A 6,000-nucleotide genomic window follows, 5' to 3' on the forward strand; every position below is an offset into this window, starting at 1 on the left:
TTGTGTACCTTCCATCACCTTGCTTCCTTCCTTCCTTTGTGATTCGTAATTCTAAATGTCTTTAATCCATCACTACTTGTAACATTTTGCAATGCATCCTCTTGAAACGTATTACATTCAATTTCTGCATTAAATTTCACTTGGCATCTATTTGCCAAATTTACTTAATACAATACAATACAATACAATACAATTCAATTTATTGTCATTTGGACCCCTTGAGGTCCAAACGAAATGTCGTTTCTGCAGCCATACATTACAAACAAATAGACCCAAGACACAACATAATTTACATAAACATCCATCACATTGCTGTGATGGAAGGCCAAAAAAAATTATCTCTCCACTGCACTCTCCCCCCCGATGTCAGAGTCAAAGTCAAAATCAAAGCCCCCGGCGGGCGATGGCGAATTGTCCCGCAGCCATTAAAGCCACGCCGGGTGATGCAAGGCCGCACACCGGGTCTTGGTGTTAGAGCCCCCGGCGTGCGCTCGCAGTCTCGCAGCCATTCCAAGCCGCGCGGGGCGGTGCTGTAAGGCCCCGCTCCAGGAGCTCTTCAACCCCGCAACTCGGGCGGGAGAAGTCGCCGTTGCGGAAGCCCTGAAAAGCGGTCTCCCTCCAGGGACCCGCGGGCTCCCGGTGCCGTCCGCCAAACCCGCAGTTGCAGCCTCCGAATCTCCGAGGGTCGGGTCGCAGCAGCGTCCACCACAGCTCCACCCGCTCTGGACTCGGCCAGCTCCGCGACGGTGAGGTGAGTAGTCGGCACCACAGCCCCCGGTCTTCCTGTTGGAGGCCGCTCCTCGTTGCAGCCCCAACGACAACGGAGACCCGACAAAGAAAAGGTCGGGTCTCCCGTGCAGGGAGAGATTTAAAAGTTACCCCCCCCCCCCCACACCACCCCCACCCCCCCACACACATACCCCAACAAAAATAACAAAAACTACATAAAAACATAAGATATAAAATAATAAAAACGCAGACGGACTGCAGAGGCCGCTGCTGACGAAAGTCGCGCCGCCCACCGATACTTAACTGTATCTTCTTCTGTTACTTAAAATTCTCATAATGAATCACACCTCTACTTTTGTTTTAAATGCAAATGTTGCTGTTGTGTCCCATATACCCATATCTCCAGAGCCTGAGCAATTTGACTTTTTATATTCCTTAGTCATAGAAGTATCAATTACCAACACATACTTTTCCTCTGTCCTGTAATCACATGACATGTCTGCGCCTTCTCATATTCACCCAGCAACATCATGTACCTTTCGATTGCGAAGGCAAACCTCATGAGTTGGCCTTGCCAAGATCCCAGACTGTACATGGTCCGCCCTTAAACCTTTAACAACTAGGGATAAAAAATCTTATGGTTTATCAGGCAGACTAAACCCTGATTGGTATTGGTTTTCCAGTATAATTTTAAGAGTAAAGGCAAGCTACGACCAGCCCCCCGGAAAGCAACTGTGATGACTGGGCAACTGTGAAACCGACAGAGGAGATTCTGACGGAGAGTCAAAATGGCATGGGTGGTGGTGGCATCAAATGATGTGTGGGCTGGACAAACACTTCTCTCTTTGGCTCCTCATTATGGAAAGTATTTTCAAATAGCTTTCCGTTCCTTCTGTGTGGAGCCCGCTAATGATTCCTTTAAAAGTCACTTGATATGCCACATGTAGCTCAAGAAATCTTTGTGAAACAGGAGCATTTCTAAAACACATTTTTGAACTGGTTCTAGAATGATTTAAGGCCCCTTCCTGGCATATTAAACATGCGTAATGTCTATTTAAAGGCTGATGCAAGCGATGGTTCAATTGTAGTTTTATTGTCACATACGCAAACATTCAGTGAAATTATTTTCATACATACAATTCAGTAAAGTCATGCTTAAGCACAGTGCCCAATTAGAAAAGTGTACCGAAATGTATTAAGACATATGTGTTGTGTATTATTGTAACTTACCGTACTTCTAATAAAAATATTAAAAAAAGAAAAAAAAGAAAAGTGTACCGAAATGATCCACTGAAACTGCATGCATATTTGGGCGCCATTTTCAAAGTCCCGTCCGCGTAATAAGTTTTATGAGCAGCGCCCGAACCAGGCAAGCCCCATGCTGCTGCAGGGCATCCAGCCGTCACCTTCATTGGATGTAAGATAAGATAAGATAAGATATCATTTATTTGCCACACAACCAGGATCGGTGGAATTTGGGTTGTCAGCAGCGATACAATAATAAAGAACACACAACCACAATAAAAATGTAACACTAACATCCACCACAGCATTCATCACTGTGGTGGAAGGCACAAAATTTGGCCAGTCCTCCTCCATTTCCCCCCCGTGGACAGGACCAGAGTCCAGAGTCAGTCCAGGATCGGCTCTTCCTCACCGGAGACCGCGGCTTTAAGTTGTTGTAGGCCGCAGGCCGGCGGTCGAAATTTAAAGCCTCCACCGCAGCCAGAAGCACCGTAGACTGCAGGGCCGGCGGTCGAAGCTCCCCTCCAGGGGTGATGGTAAGTCCATGCCGGCCCCGCGGTAGAAGTTGGCCGCGGGCCGGCAGTGGTGGCTTCTTCTTCCCCCGGGTCCCCAACGAGGGATCCCGGGCTGTAGACGCCGCACCAGCTGGAGCTCTGCAGACCGCGGCTTCAGGCTGCGACTTCAGGCTGCCGGCTGCCCCGGGCCAGCGAAACGGAGCGCTCCCCTCCAGCGAGCACCAGGGAGGGCTCACCCGCTCCACGCCGAGAGTCCACGCTGCGCCCGCCGCTGAAGCCCCGGGCGCGTCTCCGGGAAAGGCCGCGCCGATCCTTGATGTTAGGCCACGGGGGAGGCGACCTGGAAAAAGCCGCCTCTCCATGGAGGAGGCGACCGAAGCGGGTTCCCCCTTACCCCCCCACACCACCCCCCACACACGAAGGAACATTAAATACATACTTTAAAACATACTAAAAAAAAATGTAAAAGTTGAAAAAACTGACGCGCTGCTGACATGGCTGCACACAGAGGAGCGCCACCTACACGGGGGCGCTCTGGATGTCTGGATCGTCCAGCGAGCCAATGTCTCTCTACTCACCTGTCCACCTTTGTGTCCCGGAGGCGCGTCCCACAGCTAACCTTGAGGCCTCAGTCGGCCAGACCTTGGTTCCCTCTCCTACTGGCCTTGCTCCTCGCTTCTCTCGCATCCACAAGGGCAGCACGGTGGCGAAGCTGGAGAGTTGCTACCTTACAGCGCCAGAAACCCAGGGTGCTTGTCTGTACGGAGTTTCTACATTCTCCTCATGACTTGCGTGGGTTTTCTCCGGGTGCTCGGGTTTCCTCCCACACTCCAAAGACATACAGGTTTGTAGGTTAATTGGCTTGGTATAATTGTGAATCGTCCCTAGTTTATGTAGGATAGCGTTAGTGTGCAGGGATCACTGGTCAGCGCGGACTTGGTGGGCCGTGGGGGCCTGTTTCCGTGCTGTATGTTTAAACTAAGCACAAATCTCCAGACTAAGCAGGGTTCGGCTTGGTGGCTTCCCCCAAGTGTCTAGTGTGCCCAGCTGTACGGCCCGGTGATGCTGCTCAGATAGATTTGCTGGTTCTCCTGGATTTGCCTCAAATGTTCAAGAATTGAATGCTAATGTCTATAACACCATTGCGAATGAACCACGAGAAAAAAATCACAGAGGCACTCACAATATTTTTACTTATGAGCTATTATAATGCGGGAATTGGAGAAACAGTTTGTTCAACTGAGTTTAAATAAAAGTATTTGTTCATAATACAGCTGCTACTGAATGGCAGCACATTTCAAGAACACTCGATGCTGGGTGAGTGAGGGTGAGGAGATTGGAGGCTAAACCATGCAATAAAATCTTGAAGGATACATATCTGAGTTGGCAAATTTATTCAATGGTACGTGAGCCAATGAACTAGAACAGCAGCATGGGCAGGAGGTGAGGGGTGGCAGGACACTTGTGACCAGGCCAGGAATCCCCAGAATGACAAGCCAGACTTTGAGTTCAAATCCCACCATCGCAGCTGTGAAATTTAAATTCTGTTCACAATCTGAAATTTTCTTTACAAAAGCATGTAATTAGTAAAAATACAATACAATACAATACAACTTATTTGTTGTCATTTGAACCCAGAGGTTCAAACGAAATTTGGTTTCTGCAGTCATACAAACAAGAAGAAGAACCAAGACACAGCACAATTTACACGAACATCCATCACAGTGAATCTCCTCCTCACTGTGATGGAAGGCAAAGTCTTATCTCTCCCCTGAACTCCTCGTTCTCCTCCCGATGACAGAGTCAAAGCCCCCGGCGGGCGATGGTAAATAAGTCCCGCGGCAATTATAAAGGCGTGCCGCGTAATACAAGGCCACGCTCCAGGTCTTGATGTTGGAGCCCCCGGCGTGCGCTAACAAGTCCCGCGGCCATTGAAAGCCACGCCGGGCAATGTAAGGCCCCGCTCCAGGTCATCCTCAACCCCGCAACTCGGGTGGGAGAGTCGCAGTTGCGGAAGCCCCGAAAAGCGGTCTCCCAGCAGGGACCCGTAGGCTCCCGGTGTCACCGCCTACCGGGCTGGCGGCTGGAGCCCCCGAATCTCCTGGGTCGGGTCGCAGCAGCGCGCCACCACAGCTCCTCCCGCTCCGAACTCGGCCAGCTCCACGATGGTGGGTAAGTCCACAGCTCCGCGACTGGAGCCCCAGGTCGTTCCGATTGGAGGCCGCTCCACTGTGCTCGGCCCCAACGACAACGGAGACCCGACAGAGAAAAGGTCGGGTTCTCCGTGCAGGGGAAAGATTTAAAAAAGTTTCCCCACCCCCCACCCCCCGCCCCCCACACACAAACCCAGTTTAAAAAAAAAAAAAAAACTACATACAAACGAGACATAAAATAAAAAAGACGACAGACGGACTGCAGAGGCCGCTGCGACGTGATGGTTGCACACACTCAATAGACAATAGACAATAGGTGCAGGAGTAGGCGATTCAGCCCTCCGTTCACTGTGATCATGGCTGAACATCCACAATCAGTTCCTGCCTTCTCTCCATATCCCTTGACTCCGCTATCTTTAAGAGCTCTATCCAACTCTCTCTTGAAAGTATCCAGATAATTGGCCTCCACTGCCTTCTGAGGCAGAGAATTCGACAGATTCACATCACTCTGGGTGAAAAAGTTTATTCTCATCTCTGTTCTGAATGGCCTACCCATTATTCTTAAACTGTATCCCCTGGTTCTGGACTCCCCCAACATAGGGAACATGTTTCCTGCCTCTAGCATTTCCAATCCCTTAATAAACTTATATGTTTGAATAAAATCCCCTCACATCCTTCTAAATTCCAGTGTATACAAGCCCAGCCGCTCCATTCTTTCAACATATGACAGTCCCGCCATCCCAGGAATTAACCTCGTGAACCTACACTCATTAGAACCCCTCAATAGAAAGAAATCTGTCATCCTTACTTGGCCTGGCCTAAATGTGACCAGCTCTACAAATGTAGCTGACATGCTGTCAGAAATGGCCCAGCAAATCACATCAGCTTTAGGGGAATGCAAATGGAAAATAACTGCTGAGCTTGCAGTGACACCCAGATCCCAATTAACTAAATCATGACCTAATTTGTTAAAGCTAGTCATGGACATTTTTACACTTGGTTTTAAAATAAATCATTAATACCATAATGGAGAAGCATAAAAATAGCTCTTATTGACCATATCTGTCACAGAGCCTTATAACGTTGACCCGATACGGATGCTGTTTAATTGGCGCAGCACTGGCCACGTCAATGTCATGCTGCAGCACAGACGTCTGAGAAGGCACATCCGAGAACAGTGACCCATTTGACTCCACCAAAGCAAGCAGATCACCCCGCTGACTTTCAGTCAAATGAGACAACCGCAAGGGAAGCGACTCCAAAGCCTCAGAGTTACACAGCTTTCCCTGCGTCACTGCCACAGACAACCGTGCCTCACCCACATCACCACCCATGTCAGGGGGCAGCACCACTGCAGC

The sequence above is a fragment of the Amblyraja radiata genome, chromosome 2 (assembly GCF_010909765.2).
Source record: "Amblyraja radiata isolate CabotCenter1 chromosome 2, sAmbRad1.1.pri, whole genome shotgun sequence".
In the NCBI taxonomy this organism is placed as follows: Eukaryota; Metazoa; Chordata; class Chondrichthyes; order Rajiformes; family Rajidae; genus Amblyraja; species Amblyraja radiata.